At 40.0% G+C, this 17500-nt stretch overlaps 4 non-coding genes across 4 annotated transcripts; all 4 read left to right on the top strand.

Moving 5' to 3' along the window:
* Positions 1-3054: 3054 nt before the first annotated feature.
* Positions 3055-3127, top strand: TRNAA-AGC (transfer RNA alanine (anticodon AGC)). The gene has a single exon. It is a non-coding gene; the product is annotated as a tRNA-Ala (tRNA).
* Positions 3128-7266: 4139 nt separating this feature from the next.
* On the top strand, positions 7267-7339 carry TRNAA-AGC (transfer RNA alanine (anticodon AGC)). The gene has a single exon. It is a non-coding gene; the product is annotated as a tRNA-Ala (tRNA).
* A 5182-nt stretch (positions 7340-12521) lies between these two features.
* TRNAA-AGC (transfer RNA alanine (anticodon AGC)) lies at positions 12522-12594 on the top strand. The gene has a single exon. It is a non-coding gene; the product is annotated as a tRNA-Ala (tRNA).
* A 3780-nt stretch (positions 12595-16374) lies between these two features.
* On the top strand, positions 16375-16447 carry TRNAA-AGC (transfer RNA alanine (anticodon AGC)). The gene has a single exon. It is a non-coding gene; the product is annotated as a tRNA-Ala (tRNA).
* The last annotated feature ends 1053 nt before the right edge of the window (positions 16448-17500 follow it).

Here is a 17500-nt window from a genome sequence, read left to right as displayed (position 1 = left end):
ATTTTTAACTTGTCATTGCCCATGGTCATTGCAGAGTAAGAACAGAAAAATCACAGATGGCTTTCAAATATGGTCTCAATATAACAACTAAAGTGGTTTAATCAAAAGGGTTCAGGTATTCTTTAGCATGTGAGAGGAATTTGAATTCTTATGCAATCTCAAAATGAAGTTCTCACAACTTCCATTTTCATTTTCTCTTATTTTTTTTGACACTCTTTCCTCTGAAGGATGTATAAATCTGGCTTTCCTTGCAAAACAAGAGTAGAGGAATATCCAGGATTTTATTTTTTTCACAAAAAGGGATTGGTCTGCATACTGTCTTAAGGAGGGAGCCTGGCTAGCTCAGTCGGTAGAGCATGAGACTCTTAATCTCAGGGTCGTGGGTTCGAGCCCCACGTTGGGCGAAAACGAGTAATTTTTGCCTGAATATTGCATTGACTCTCATAATATGGAGATTAATCTTGCATTAGACCTGCAATAACTCCCAAAAATTGTCCAGGAATGGATTTCCTTCATAAAAAATGATTAGTCTGCATACCATCTTGAAGTGGGATCCCGGCTAGCTCAGTCGGTAGAGCATGAGACTCTTAATCTCAGGGTCGTGGGTTCGAGCCCCACGTTGGGCGAAAATGAGTAATTTTTGCTGGACTCTCATAATCTGGTGATTATTCTTGCATTAGACATGCAATAACTATCAAAAATGGTATCTCCCTTGGTTTCTCATTGGTGGGAAATTTAACTTCAAGATTAGGTAGGGTATGAGTCCAGATGAACACACCACAATATCACTCATATTCGAGTAGTAAACAGGCCAACCTGAACTGTAAAACATCCCATAAGTGGAGGTAAGGCATAAGTTAGGAGTGAACTGAACACTGTTATGGGCAATTGGACTTCAAATAAAGTGTGGAAGGCAGTGAGGTTACTTTTTTCATGTTATGCAGATTAAACACACAGGGGAAGTAGCTCAAATGGTAGAGCGCTCGCTTAGCATGCGAGAGGTAGCGGGATCGATGCCCGCATTCTCCATTATAAAATTTGCATACATTTTATTTTTAACTTGTCATTGCCAAGGTCATTGCAGAGTAAGAACAGAAAAATCACAGATGGCTTTCAAATATGGTCTCATTATAACAACTAAAGTGGTTTAATCAAAAGGGTTCAGGTATTCTTTAGCATGTGAGAGGAATTTGAATTCTTATGCAATCTCAAAATGAAGTTCTCACAACTTCCGTTTTCATTTTCTTTTATTTTTTTGACACTCTGTCCTCTGAAGGATGTATAAATCTGGCTTTCCTTGCAAAACAAGAGTAGAGGAATATCCAGGATTTGATTTTTTTCACAAAAAGGGATTGGTCTGCATACTGTCTTAAGGAGGGAGCCCGGCTAGCTCAGTCGGTAGAGCATGAGACTCTTAATCTCAGGGTCGTGGGTTCGAGCCCCACGTTGGGCGAAAACGAGTAATTTTTGCCTGAATATTGCATTGACTCTCATAATATGGAGATTAATCTTGCATTAGACCTGCAATAACTCCCAAAAATTGTCCAGGAATGGATTTCCTTCATAAAAAATGATTAGTCTGCATACCATCTTGAAGTGGGAGCCCGGCTAGCTCAGTCGGTAGAGCATGAGACTCTTAATCTCAGGGTCGTGGGTTCGAGCCCCACGTTGGGCGAAAATGAGTAATTTTTGCTGGACTCTCATAATCTGGTGATTATTCTTGCATTAGACATGCAATAACTATCAAAAATGGTATCTCCCTTGGTTTCTCATTGGTGGGAAATTTAACTTCAAGATTAGGTAGGGTATGAGTCCAGATGAACACACCACAATATCACTCATATTCGAGTAGTAAACAGGCCAACCTGAACTGTAAAACATCCCATAAGTGGAGGTAAGGCATAAGTTAGGAGTGAACTGAACACTGTTATGGGCAATTGGACTTCAAATAAAGTGTGGAAGGCAGTGAGGTTACTTTTTTCATGTTATGCAGATTAAACACACAGGGGAAGTAGCTCAAATGGTAGAGCGCTCGCTTAGCATGCGAGAGGTAGCGGGATCGATGCCCGCATTCTCCATTATAAAATTTGCATACATTTTATTTTTAACTTGTCATTGCCAAGGTCATTGCAGAGTAAGAACAGAAAAATCACAGATGGCTTTCAAATATGGTCTCATTATAACAACTAAAGTGGTTTAATCAAAAGGGTTCAGGTATTCTTTAGCATGTGAGAGGAATTTGAATTCTTATGCAATCTCAAAATGAAGTTCTCACAACTTCCGTTTTCATTTTCTCTTATTTTTTTGACACTCTGTCCTCTGAAGGATGTATAAATCTGGCTTTCCTTGCAAAACAAGAGCAGAGGAATATCCAGGATTTGATTTTTTTCACAAAAAGGGATTGGTCTGCATACTGTCTTAAGGAGGGAGCCCGGCTAGCTCAGTCGGTAGAGCATGAGACTCTTAATCTCAGGGTCGTGGGTTCGAGCCCCACGTTGGGCGAAAACGAGTAATTTTTGCCTGAATATTGCATTGACTCTCATAATATGGAGATTAATCTTGCATTAGACCTGCAATAACTCCCAAAAATTGTCCAGGAATGGATTTCCTTCATAAAAAATGATTAGTCTGCATACCATCTTGAAGTGGGAGCCCGGCTAGCTCAGTCGGTAGAGCATGAGACTCTTAATCTCAGGGTCGTGGGTTCGAGCCCCACGTTGGGCGAAAATGAGTAATTTTTGCTGGACTCTCATAATCTGGTGATTATTCTTGCATTAGACATGCAATAACTATCAAAAATGGTATCTCCCTTGGTTTCTCATTGGTGGGAAATTTAACTTCAAGATTAGGTAGGGTATGAGTCTAGATGAACACACCACAATATCACTCATATTCGAGTAGTAAACAGGCCAACCTGAACTGTAAAACATCCCATAAGTGGAGGTAAGGCATAGGTTAGGAGTGAACTGAACAATGTTATGGGCAATTGGACTTCAAATAAAGTGTGGAAGGCAGTGAGGTTACTTTTTTCATGTTATGCAGATTAAACACACAGGGGAATTAGCTCAAATGGTAGAGCGCTCGCTTAGCATGCGAGAGGTAGCGGGATCGATGCCCGCATTCTCCATTATAAAATTTGCATACATTTTATTTTTAACTTGTCATTGCCAAGGTCATTGCAGAGTAAGAACAGAAAAATCACAGATGGCTTTCACATATGGTCTCATTATAACAACTAAAGTGGTTTAATCAAAAGGGTTCAGGTATTCTTTAGCATGTGAGAGGAATTGGAATTCTTATGCAATCTCAAAATGAAGTTCTCACAACTTCCGTTTTCATTTTCTCTTATGTTTTTTGACACTCTGTCCTCCGAAGGATGTATAAATCTGGCTTTCCTTGCAAAACAAGAGTAGAGGAATATCCAGGATGTGATTTTTTTCACAAAAAGGGATTGGTCTGCATACTGTCTGAAGGAGGGAGCCCGGCTAGCTCAGTCGGTAGAGTATGAGACTCTTAATCTCAGGGTCGTGGGTTCGAGCCCCACGTTGGGCGAAAACGAGTAATTTTTGCCTGAATATTGCATTGACTCTCATATTATGGAGATTAATCTTGCATTAGACCTGCAATAACTCCCAAAAATTGTCCAGGAATGGATTTCCTTCATAAAAAATGATTAGTCTGCATACCATCTTGAAGTGGGAGCCCGGCTAGCTCAGTCGGTAGAGCATGAGACTCTTAATTTCAGGGTTGTGGGTTCGAGCCCCACGTTGGGCGAAAATGAGTAATTTTTGCTGGATTATTGCATTGACTCTCATAATCTGGTGAAAATTCTTGCATTAGACATGCAATAACTATCAGAAATGGTATCTCCCTTGGTTTCTCATTGGTGGGAAATTTAACTTCAAGATTAGCTAGGGTATGAGTCTAGATGAACACAGCGCAATATCACTCATATTCGAGTAGTAAACAGGCCAACCTGAACTGTAAAACATCCCATAAGTGGAGGTAAGGCATAAGTTATGAGTGAACTGAACACTGTTATGGGCAATTGGACTTCAAATAAAGTGTGGAAGGCAGTGAGGTTACTTTTTTCATGTTATGCAGATTAATCACACAGGGGAATTAGCTCAAATGGTAGAGTGCTCGCTTAGCATGCGAGAGGTAGCGGGATCGATGCCCGCATTCTCCATTATAAAATTTGCATACATTTTATTTTTAACTTGTCATTGCCCATGGTCATTGCAGAGTAAGAACAGAAAAATCACAGATGGCTTTCAAATATGGTCTCATTATAACAACTAAAGTGGTTTAATCAAAAGGGTTCAGGTATTCTTTAGCATGTGAGAGGAATTTGAATTCTTATGCAATCTCAAAATGAAGTTCTCACAACTTCCATTTTCATTTTCTCTTATTTTTTTGACACTCTGTCCTCTGAAGGATGTATAAATCTGGCTTTCCTTGCAAAACAAGAGTAGAGGAATATCCAGGATTTGATTTTTTTCACAAAAAGGGATTGGTCTGCATACTGTCTTAAGGAGGGAGCCCGGCTAGCTCAGTCGGTAGAGCATGAGACTCTTAATCTCAGGGTCGTGGGTTCGAGCCCCACGTTGGGCGAAAACGAGTAATTTTTGCCTGAATATTGCATTGACTCTCATAATATGGAGATTAATCTTGCATTAGACCTGCAATAACTCCCAAAAATTGTCCAGGAATGGATTTCCTTCATAAAAAATGATTAGTCTGCATACCATCTTGAAGTGGGAGCCCGGCTAGCTCAGTCGGTTGAGCATGAGACTCTTAATCTCAGGGTCGTGGGTTCGAGCCCCACGTTGGGCGAAAATGAGTAATTTTTGCTGGACTCTCATAATCTGGTGATTATTCTTGCATTAGACATGCAATAACTATCAAAAATGGTATCTCCCTTGGTTTCTCATTGGTGGGAAATTTAACTTCAAGATTAGGTAGGGTATGAGTCTAGATGAACACACCACAATATCACTCATATTCGAGTAGTATACAGGCCAACCTGAACTGTAAAACATCCCATAAGTGGAGGTAAGGCATAAGTTAGGAGTGAACTGAACACTGTTATGTGCAATTGGACTGCAAATAAAGTGTGGAAGGCAGTGAGGTTACTTTTTTCATGTTATGCAGATTAAACACATAGGGGAATTAGCTCAAATGGTAGAGTGCTCGCTTAGCATGCGAGAGGTAGCGGGATCGATGCCCGCATTCTCCATTATAAAATTTGCATACATTTTATTTTTAACTTGTCATTGCCCATGGTCATTGCAGAGTAAGAACAGAAAAATCACAGATGGCTTTCAAATATGGTCTCAATATAACAACTAAAGTGGTTTAATCAAAAGGGTTCAGGTATTCTTTAGCATGTGAGAGGAATTTGAATTCTTATGCAATCTCAAAATGAAGTTCTCACAACTTCCATTTTCATTTTCTCTTATTTTTTTTGACACTCTTTCCTCTGAAGGATGTATAAATCTGGCTTTCCTTGCAAAACAAGAGTAGAGGAATATCCAGGATTTTATTTTTTTCACAAAAAGGGATTGGTCTGCATACTGTCTTAAGGAGGGAGCCTGGCTAGCTCAGTCGGTAGAGCATGAGACTCTTAATCTCAGGGTCGTGGGTTCGAGCCCCACGTTGGGCGAAAACGAGTAATTTTTGCCTGAATATTGCATTGACTCTCATAATATGGAGATTAATCTTGCATTAGACCTGCAATAACTCCCAAAAATTGTCCAGGAATGGATTTCCTTCATAAAAAATGATTAGTCTGCATACCATCTTGAAGTGGGAGCCCGGCTAGCTCAGTCGGTAGAGCATGAGACTCTTAATCTCAGGGTCGTGGGTTCGAGCCCCACGTTGGGGGAAAATGAGTAATTTTTGCTGGACTCTCATAATCTGGTGATTATTCTTGCATTAGACATGCAATAACTATCAAAAATGGTATCTCCCTTGGTTTCTCATTGGTGGGAAATTTAACTTCAAGATTAGGTAGGGTATGAGTCCAGATGAACACACCACAATATCACTCATATTCGAGTAGTAAACAGGCCAACCTGAACTGTAAAACATCCCATAAGTGGAGGTAAGGCATAAGTTAGGAGTGAACTGAACACTGTTATGGGCAATTGGACTTCAAATAAAGTGTGGAAGGCAGTAAGGTTACTTTTTTCATGTTATGCAGATTAAACACACAGGGGAAGTAGCTCAAATGGTAGAGCGCTCGCTTAGCATGCGAGAGGTAGCGGGATCGATGCCCGCATTCTCCATTATAAAATTTGCATACATTTTATTTTTAACTTGTCATTGCCAAGGTCATTGCAGAGTAAGAACAGAAAAATCACAGATGGCTTTCAAATATGGTCTCATTATAACAACTAAAGTGGTTTAATCAAAAGGGTTCAGGTATTCTTTAGCATGTGAGAGGAATTTGAATTCTTATGCAATCTCAAAATGAAGTTCTCACAACTTCCGTTTTCATTTTCTCTTATTTTTTTGACACTCTGTCCTCTGAAGGATGTATAAATCTGGCTTTCCTTGCAAAACAAGAGTAGAGGAATATCCAGGATTTGATTTTTTTCACAAAAAGGGATTGGTCTGCATACTGTCTTAAGGAGGGAGCCCGGCTAGCTCAGTCGGTAGAGCATGAGACTCTTAATCTCAGGGTCGTGGGTTCGAGCCCCACGTTGGGCGAAAACGAGTAATTTTTGCCTGAATATTGCATTGACTCTCATAATATGGAGATTAATCTTGCATTAGACCTGCAATAACTCCCAAAAATTGTCCAGGAATGGATTTCCTTCATAAAAAATGATTAGTCTGCATACCATCTTGAAGTGGGAGCCCGGCTAGCTCAGTCGGTAGAGCATGAGACTCTTAATCTCAGGGTCGTGGGTTCGAGCCCCACGTTGGGTGAAAATGAGTAATTTTTGCTGGACTCTCATAATCTGGTGATTATTATTGCATTAGACATGCAATAACTATCAAAAATGGTATCTCCCTTGGTTTCTCATTGGTGGGAAATTTAACTTCAAGATTAGGTAGGGTATGAGTCTAGATGAACACACCACAATATCACTCATATTCGAGTAGTAAACAGGCCAACCTGAACTGTAAAACATCCCATAAGTGGAGGTAAGGTATAAGTTAGGAGTGAACTGAACACTGTTATGGGCAATTGGACTTCAAATAAAGTGTGGAAGGCAGTGAGGTTACTTTTTTCATGTTATGCAGATTAAACACACAGGGGAATTAGCTCAAATGGTAGAGCGCTCGCTTAGCATGCGAGAGGTAGCGGGATCGATGCCCGCATTCTCCATTATAAAATTTGCATACATTTTATTTTTAACTTGTCATTGCCAAGGTCATTGCAGAGTAAGAACAGAAAAATCACAGATGGCTTTCACATATGGTCTCATTATAACAACTAAAGTGGTTTAATCAAAAGGGTTCAGGTATTCTTTAGCATGTGAGAGGAATTTGAATTCTTATGCAATCTCAAAATGAAGTTCTCACAACTTCCGTTTTCATTTTCTCTTATGTTTTTTGACACTCTGTCCTCCGAAGGATGTATAAATCTGGCTTTCCTTGCAAAACAAGAGTAGAGGAATATCCAGGATGTGATTTTTTTCACAAAAAGGGATTGGTCTGCATACTGTCTGAAGGAGGGAGCCCGGCTAGCTCAGTCGGTAGAGCATGAGACTCTTAATCTCAGGGTCGTGGGTTCGAGCCCCACGTTGGGCGAAAACGAGTAATTTTTGCCTGAATATTGCATTGACTCTCATAATATGGAGATTAATCTTGCATTAGACCTGCAATAACTCCCAAAAATTGTCCAGGAATGGATTTCCTTCATAAAAAATGATTAGTCTGCATACCATCTTGAAGTGGGAGCCCGGCTAGCTCAGTCGGTAGAGAATGAGACTCTTAATCTCAGGGTCGTGGGTTCGAGCCCCACGTTGGGCGAAAATGAGTAATTTTTGCTGGACTCTCATAATCTGGTGATTATTCTTGCATTAGACATGCAATAACTATCAAAAATGGTATCTCCCTTGGTTTCTCATTGGTGGGAAATTTAACTTCAAGATTAGGTAGGGTATGAGTCCAGATGAACACACCACAATATCACTCATATTCGAGTAGTAAACAGGCCAACCTGAACTGTAAAACATCCCATAAGTGGAGGTAAGGCATAAATTAGGAGTGAACTGAACACTGTTATGGGCAATTGGACTTCAAATAAAGTGTGGAAGGCAGTGAGGTTACTTTTTTCATGTTATGCAGATTAAACACACAGGGGAATTAGCTCAAATGGTAGAGCGCTCGCTTAGCATGCAAGAGGTAGCGGGATCGATGCCCGCATTCTCCATTTTACAATTTGCATACATTTTATTTTTAACTTGTCATTGCCAAGGTCATTGCAGAGTAAGAACAGAAAAATCACAGATGGCTTTCAAATATGGTCTCATTATAACAACTAAAGTGGTTTAATCAAAAGGGTTCAGGTATTCTTTAGCATGTGAGAGGAATTTGAATTCTTATGCAATCTCAAAATGAAGTTCTCACAACTTCCGTTTTCATTTTCTCTTATTTTTTCTGACACTCTGTCCTCTGAAGGATGTATAAATCTGGATTTCCTTGCAAAACAAGAGTAGAGGAATATCCAGGATTTGATTTTTTTCACAAAAAGGGATTGGTCTGCATACTGTCTTAAGGAGGGAGCCCGGCTAGCTCAGTCGGTAGAGCATGAGACTCTTAATCTCAGGGTCATGGGTTCGAGCCCCACGTTGGGCGAAAACGAGTAATTTTTGCCTGAATATTGCAATGACTCTCATAATATTTAGATTAATCTTGCATTAGACCTGCAATAACTCCCAAAAATTGTCCAGGACTGGATTTCCTTCATAAAAAATGATTAGTCTGCATACCATCTTGAAGTGGGAGCCCGGCTAGCTCAGTCGGTAGAGCATGAGACTTTTAATCTCAGGGTCGTGGGTTCGAGCTCCACGTTGGGCGAAAATGAGTAATTTTTGCTGGACTCTCATAATCTGGTGATTATTCTTGCATTAGACATGCAATAACTATCAAAAATGGTATCTCCCTTGGTTTCTCATTGGTGGGAAATTTAACTTCAAGATTAGGTAGGGTATGAGTCTAGATGAACACACCACAATATCACTCATATTCGAGTAGTAAACAGGCCAACCTGAACTGTAAAACATCCCATAAGTGGAGGTAAGGCATAAGTTAGGAGTGAACTGAACACTGTTATGTGCAATTGGACTGCAAATAAAGTGTGGAAGGCAGTGAGGTTACTTTTTTCATGTTATGCAGATTAAACACATAGGGGAATTAGCTCAAATGGTAGAGTGCTCGCTTAGCATGCGAGAGGTAGCGGGATCGATGCCCGCATTCTCCATTATAAAATTTGCATACATTTTATTTTTAACTTGTCATTGCCCATGGTCATTGCAGAGTAAGAACAGAAAAATCACAGATGGCTTTCAAATATGGTCTCAATATAACAACTAAAGTGGTTTAATCAAAAGGGTTCAGGTATTCTTTAGCATGTGAGAGGAATTTGAATTCTTATGCAATCTCAAAATGAAGTTCTCACAACTTCCATTTTCATTTTCTCTTATTTTTTTTGACACTCTTTCCTCTGAAGGATGTATAAATCTGGCTTTCCTTGCAAAACAAGAGTAGAGGAATATCCAGGATTTTATTTTTTTCACAAAAAGGGATTGGTCTGCATACTGTCTTAAGGAGGGAGCCTGGCTAGCTCAGTCGGTAGAGCATGAGACTCTTAATCTCAGGGTCGTGGGTTCGAGCCCCACGTTGTGCGAAAACGAGTAATTTTTGCATGAATATTGCATTGACTCTCATAATATGGAGATTAATCTTGCATTAGACCTGCAATAACTCCCAAAAATTGTCCAGGAATGGATTTCCTTCATAAAAAATGATTAGTCTGCATACCATCTTGAAGTGGGAGCCCGGCTAGCTCAGTCGGTAGAGCATGAGACTCTTAATTTCAGGGTTGTGGGTTCGAGCCCCACGTTGGTCGAAAATGAGTAATTTTTGCTGGATTATTGCATTGACTCTCATAATCTGGTGAATATTCTTGCATTAGACATGCAATAACTATCAGAAATGGTATCTCCCTTGGTTTCTCATTGGTGGGAAATTTAACTTCAAGATTAGCTAGGGTATGAGTCTAGATGAACACAGCGCAATATCACTCATATTCGAGTAGTAAACAGGCCAACCTGAACTGTAAAACATCCCATAAGTGGAGGTAAGGCATAAGTTAGGAGTGAACTGAACACTGTTATGGGCAATTGGACTTCAAATAAAGTGTGGAAGGCAGTGAGGTTACTTTTTTCATGTTATGCAGATTAAACACACAGGGGAATTAGCTCAAATGGTAGAGTGCTCGCTTAGCATGCGAGAGGTAGCGGGATCGATGCCCGCATTCTCCATTATAAAATTTGCATACATTTTATTTTTAACTTGTCATTGCCCATGGTCATTGCAGAGTAAGAACAGAAAAATCACAGATGGCTTTCAAATATGGTCTCATTATAACAACTAAAGTGGTTTAATCAAAAGGGTTCAGGTATTCTTTAGCATGTGAGAGGAATTTGAATTCTTATGCAATCTCAAAATGAAGTTCTCACAACTTCCATTTTCATTTTCTCTTAATTTTTTTGACACTCTGTCCTCTGAAGGATGTATAAATCTGGCTTTCCTTGCAAAACAAGAGTAGAGGAATATCCAGGATTTGATTTTTTTCACAAAAAGGGATTGGTCTGCATACTGTCTTAAGGAGGGAGCCCGGCTAGCTCAGTCGGTAGAGCATGAGACTCTTAATCTCAGGGTCGTGGGTTCGAGCCCCACGTTGGGCGAAAACGAGTAATTTTTGCCTGAATATTGCATTGACTCTCATAATATGGAGATTAATCTTGCATTAGACCTGCAATAACTCCCAAAAATTGTCCAGGAATGGATTTCCTTCATAAAAAATGATTAGTCTGCATACCATCTTGAAGCCCGGCTAGCTCAGTCGGTTGAGCATGAGACTCTTAATCTCAGGGTCGTGGGTTCGAGCCCCACGTTGGGCGAAAATGAGTAATTTTTGCTGGACTCTCATAATCTGGTGATTATTCTTGCATTAGACATGCAATAACTATCAAAAATGGTATCTCCCTTGGTTTCTCATTGGTGGGAAATTTAACTTCAAGATTAGGTAGGGTATGAGTCCAGATGAACACACCACAATATCACTCATATTCGAGTAGTAAACAGGCCAACCTGAACTGTAAAACATCCCATAAGTGGAGGTAAGGCATAAGTTAGGAGTGAACTGAACACTGTTATGGGCAATTGGACTTCAAATAAAGTGTGGAAGGCAGTGAGGTTACTTTTTTCATGTTATGCAGATTAAACACACAGGGGAAGTAGCTCAAATGGTAGAGCGCTCGCTTAGCATGCGAGAGGTAGCGGGATCGATGCCCGCATTCTCCATTATAAAATTTGCATACATTTTATTTTTAACTTGTCATTGCCAAGGTCATTGCAGAGTAAGAACAGAAAAATCACAGATGGCTTTCAAATATGGTCTCATTATAACAACTAAAGTGGTTTAATCAAAAGGGTTCAGGTATTCTTTAGCATGTGAGAGGAATTTGAATTCTTATGCAATCTCAAAATGAAGTTCTCACAACTTCCGTTTTCATTTTCTCTTATTTTTTTGACACTGTCCTCTGAAGGATGTATAAATCTGGCTTTCCTTGCAAAACAAGAGTAGAGGAATATCCAGGATTTTATTTTTTTCACAAAAAGGGATTGGTCTGCATACTGTCTTAAGGAGGGAGCCCGGCTAGCTCAGTCGGTAGAGCATGAGACTCTTAATCTCAGGGTCGTGGGTTCGAGCCCCACGTTGGGCGAAAACGAGTAATTTTTGCCTGAATATTGCATTGACTCTCATAATATGGAGATTAATCTTGCATTAGACCTGCAATAACTCCCAAAAATTGTCCAGGAATGGATTTCCTTCATAAAAAATGATTAGTCTGCATACCATCTTGAAGTGGGAGCCCGGCTAGCTCAGTCGGTAGAGCATGAGACTCTTAATCTCAGGGTCGTGGGTTCGAGCCCCACGTTGGGCGAAAATGAGTAATTTTTGCTGGACTCTCATAATCTGGTGATTATTCTTGCATTAGACATGCAATAACTATCAAAAATGGTATCTCCCTTGGTTTCTCATTGGTGGGAAATTTAACTTCAAGATTAGGTAGGGTATGAGTCTAGATGAACACACCACAATATCACTCATATTCGAGTAGTAAACAGGCCAACCTGAACTGTAAAACATCCCATAAGTGGAGGTAAGGCATAGGTTAGGAGTGAACTGAACAATGTTATGGGCAATTGGACTTCAAATAAAGTGTGGAAGGCAGTGAGGTTACTTTTTTCATGTTATGCAGATTAAACACACAGGGGAATTAGCTCAAATGGTAGAGCGCTCGCTTAGCATGCGAGAGGTAGCGGGATCGATGCCCGCATTCTCCATTATAAAATTTGCATACATTTTATTTTTAACTTGTCATTGCCAAGGTCATTGCAGAGTAAGAACAGAAAAATCACAGATGGCTTTCACATATGGTCTCATTATAACAACTAAAGTGGTTTAATCAAAAGGGTTCAGGTATTCTTTAGCATGTGAGAGGAATTGGAATTCTTATGCAATCTCAAAATGAAGTTCTCACAACTTCCGTTTTCATTTTCTCTTATGTTTTTTGACACTCTGTCCTCCGAAGGATGTATAAATCTGGCTTTCCTTGCAAAACAAGAGTAGAGGAATATCCAGGATGTGATTTTTTTCACAAAAAGGGATTGGTCTGCATACTGTCTGAAGGAGGGAGCCCGGCTAGCTCAGTCGGTAGAGTATGAGACTCTTAATCTCAGGGTCGTGGGTTCGAGCCCCACGTTGGGCGAAAACGAGTAATTTTTGCCTGAATATTGCATTGACTCTCATATTATGGAGATTAATCTTGCATTAGACCTGCAATAACTCCCAAAAATTGTCCAGGAATGGATTTCCTTCATAAAAAATGATTAGTCTGCATACCATCTTGAAGTGGGAGCCCGGCTAGCTCAGTCGGTAGAGCATGAGACTCTTAATTTCAGGGTTGTGGGTTCGAGCCCCACGTTGGGCGAAAATGAGTAATTGCGAGAGGTAGCGGGATCGATGCCCGCATTCTCCATTATAAAATTTGCATACATTTTATTTTTAACTTGTCATTGCCCATGGTCATTGCAGAGTAAGAACAGAAAAATCACAGATGGCTTTCAAATATGGTCTCATTATAACAACTAAAGTGGTTTAATCAAAAGGGTTCAGGTATTCTTTAGCATGTGAGAGGAATTTGAATTCTTATGCAATCTCAAAATGAAGTTCTCACAACTTCCATTTTCATTTTCTCTTATTTTTTTGACACTCTGTCCTCTGAAGGATGTATAAATCTGGCTTTCCTTGCAAAACAAGAGTAGAGGAATATCCAGGATTTGATTTTTTTCACAAAAAGGGATTGGTCTGCATACTGTCTTAAGGAGGGAGCCCGGCTAGCTCAGTCGGTAGAGCATGAGACTCTTAATCTCAGGGTCATGGGTTCGAGCCCCACGTTGGGCGAAAACGAGTAATTTTTGCCTGAATATTGCATTGACTCTCATAATATTTAGATTAATCTTGCATTAGACCTGCAATAACTCCCAAAAATTGTCCAGGACTGGATTTCCTTCATAAAAAATGATTAGTCTGCATACCATCCTGAAGTGGGAGCCCGGCTAGCTCAGTCGGTAGAGCATGAGACTTTTAATCTCAGGGTCGTGGGTTCGAGCTCCACGTTGGGCGAAAATGAGTAATTTTTGCTGGACTCTCATAATCTGGTGATTATTCTTGCATTAGACATGCAATAACTATCAAAAATGGTATCTCCCTTGGTTTCTCATTGGTGGGAAATTTAACTTCAAGATTAGGTAGGGTATGAGTCTAGATGAACACACCACAATATCACTCATATTCGAGTAGTAAACAGGCCAACCTGAACTGTAAAACATCCCATAAGTGGAGGTAAGGCATAAGTTAGGAGTGAACTGAACACTGTTATGGGCAATTGGACTGCAAATAAAGTGTGGAAGGCAGTGAGGTTACTTTTTTCATGTTATGCAGATTAAACACGCAGGGGAATTAGCTCAAATGGTAGAGCGCTCGCTTAGCATGCGAGAGGTAGCGGGATCAATGCCCGCATTCTCCATTATAAAATTTGCATACATTTTATTTTTAACTTGTCATTGCCCATGGTCATTGCAGAGTAAGAACAGAAAAATCACAGATGGCTTTCAAATATGGTCTCATTATAACAACTAAAGTGGTTTAATCAAAAGGGTTCAGGTATTCTTTAGCATGTGAGAGGAATTTGAATTCTTATGCAATCTCAAAATGAAGTTCTCACAACTTCCATTTTCATTTTCTCTTATTTTTTTTGACACTCTGTCCTCTGAAGGATGTATAAATCTGGCTTTCCTGGCAAAACAAGAGTAGAGGAATATCCAGGATTTGATTTTTTTCACAAAAAGGGATTGGTCTGCATACTGTCTTAAGGAGGGAGCCCGGCTAGCTCAGTCGGTAGAGCATGAGACTCTTAATCTCAGGGTCGTGGGTTCGAGCCCCACGTTGGGCGAAAACGAGTAATTTTTGCCTGAATATTGCATTGACTCTCATAATATGGAGATTAATCTTGCATTAGACCTGCAATAACTCCCAAAAATTGTCCAGGAATGGATTTCCTTCATAAAAAATGATTAGTCTGCATACCATCTTGAAGTGGGAGCCCGGCTAGCTCAGTCGGTAGAGCATGAGACTCTTAATTTCAGGGTTGTGGGTTCGAGCCCCACGTTGGTCGAAAATGAGTAATTTTTGCTGGATTATTGCATTGACTCTCATAATCTGGTGAATATTCTTGCATTAGACATGCAATAACTATCAGAAATGGTATCTCCCTTGGTTTCTCATTGGTGGGAAATTTAACTTCAAGATTAGCTAGGGTATGAGTCTAGATGAACACAGCGCAATATCACTCATATTCGAGTAGTAAACAGGCCAACCTGAACTGTAAAACATCCCATAAGTGGAGGTAAGGCATAAGTTAGGAGTGAACTGAACACTGTTATGGGCAATTGGACTTCAAATAAAGTGTGGAAGGCAGTGAGGTTACTTTTTTCATGTTATGCAGATTAAACACACAGGGGAATTAGCTCAAATGGTAGAGTGCTCGCTTAGCATGCGAGAGGTAGCGGGATCGATGCCCGCATTCTCCATTATAAAATTTGCATACATTTTATTTTTAACTTGTCATTGCCCATGGTCATTGCAGAGTAAGAACAGAAAAATCACAGATGGCTTTCAAATATGGTCTCATTATAACAACTAAAGTGGTTTAATCAAAAGGGTTCAGGTATTCTTTAGCATGTGAGAGGAATTTGAATTCTTATGCAATCTCAAAATGAAGTTCTCACAACTTCCATTTTCATTTTCTCTTAATTTTTTTGACACTCTGTCCTCTGAAGGATGTATAAATCTGGCTTTCCTTGCAAAACAAGAGTAGAGGAATATCCAGGATTTGATTTTTTTCACAAAAAGGGATTGGTCTGCATACTGTCTTAAGGAGGGAGCCCGGCTAGCTCAGTCGGTAGAGCATGAGACTCTTAATCTCAGGGTCGTGGGTTCGAGCCCCACGTTGGGCGAAAACGAGTAATTTTTGCCTGAATATTGCATTGACTCTCATAATATGGAGATTAATCTTGCATTAGACCTGCAATAACTCCCCAAAATTGTCCAGGAATGGATTTCCTTCATAAAAAATGATTAGTCTGCATACCATCTTGAAGCCCGGCTAGCTCAGTCGGTTGAGCATGAGACTCTTAATCTCAGGGTCGTGGGTTCGAGCCCCACGTTGGGCAAAAATGAGTAATTTTTGCTGGACTCTCATAATCTGGTGATTATTCTTGCATTAGACATGCAATAACTATCAAAAATGGTATCTCCCTTGGTTTCTCATTGGTGGGAAATTTAACTTCAAGATTAGGTAGGGTATGAGTCCAGATGAACACACCACAATATCACTCATATTCGAGTAGTAAACAGGCCAACCTGAACTGTAAAACATCCCATAAGTGGAGGTAAGGCATAAGTTAGGAGTGAACTGAACACTGTTATGGGCAATTGGACTTCAAATAAAGTGTGGAAGGCAGTGAGGTTACTTTTTTCATGTTATGCAGATTAAACACGCAGGGGAATTAGCTCAAATGGTAGAGCGCTCGCTTAGCATGCGAGAGGTAGCGGGATCGATGCCCGCATTCTCCATTATACAATTTGCATACATTTTATTTTAAACTTGTCATTGCCAAGGTCATTGCAGAGTAAGAACAGAAAAATCACAGATGGCTTTCAAATATGGTCTCATTATAACAACTAAAGTGGTTTAATCAAAAGGGTTCAGGTATTCTTTAGCATGTGAGAGGAATTTGAATTCTTATGCAATCTCAAAATGAAGTTCTCACAACTTCCGTTTTCATTTTCTCTTATTTTTTTTGACACTCTGTCCTCTGAAGGATGTATAAATCTGGATTTCCTTGCAAAACAAGAGTAGAGGAATATCCAGGATTTGATTTTTTTCACAAAAAGGGATTGGTCTGCATACTGTCTTAAGGAGGGAGCCCGGCTAGCTCAGTCGGTAGAGCATGAGACTCTTAATCTCAGGGTCATGGGTTCGAGCCCCACGTTGGGCGAAAACGAGTAATTTTTGCCTGAATATTGCATTGACTCTCATAATATTTAGATTAATCTTGCATTAGACCTGCAATAACTCCCAAAAATTGTCCAGGACTGGATTTTCTTCATAAAAAATGATTAGTCTGCATACCATCTTGAAGTGGGAGCCCGGCTAGCTCAGTCGGTAGAGTATGAGACTTTTAATCTCAGGGTCGTGGGTTCGAGCTCCACGTTGGGCGAAAATGAGTAATTTTTGCTGGACTCTCATAATCTGGTGATTATTCTTGCATTAGACATGCAATAACTATCAAAAATGGTATCTCCCTTGGTTTCTCATTGGTGGGAAATTTAACTTCAAGATTAGGTAGGGTATGAGTCTAGATGAACACACAACAATATCACTCATATTCGAGTAGTAAACAGGCCAACCTGAACTGTAAAACATCCCATAAGTGGAGGTAAGGCATAAGTTAGGAGTGAACTGAACACTGTTATGTGCAATTGGACTGCAAATAAAGTGTGGAAGGCAGTGAGGTTACTTTTTTCATGTTATGCAGATTAAACACACAGGGGAATTAGCTCAAATGGTAGAGTGCTCGCTTAGCATGCGAGAGGTAGCGGGATCGATGCCCGCATTCTCCATTA

Source organism: Lissotriton vulgaris, chromosome 1_1 (assembly GCF_964263255.1).
Source record: "Lissotriton vulgaris chromosome 1_1, aLisVul1.2, whole genome shotgun sequence".
NCBI lineage: Eukaryota > Metazoa > Chordata > Amphibia > Caudata > Salamandridae > Lissotriton > Lissotriton vulgaris.
This window is presented reverse-complemented; position numbering and strand designations above follow the sequence as displayed.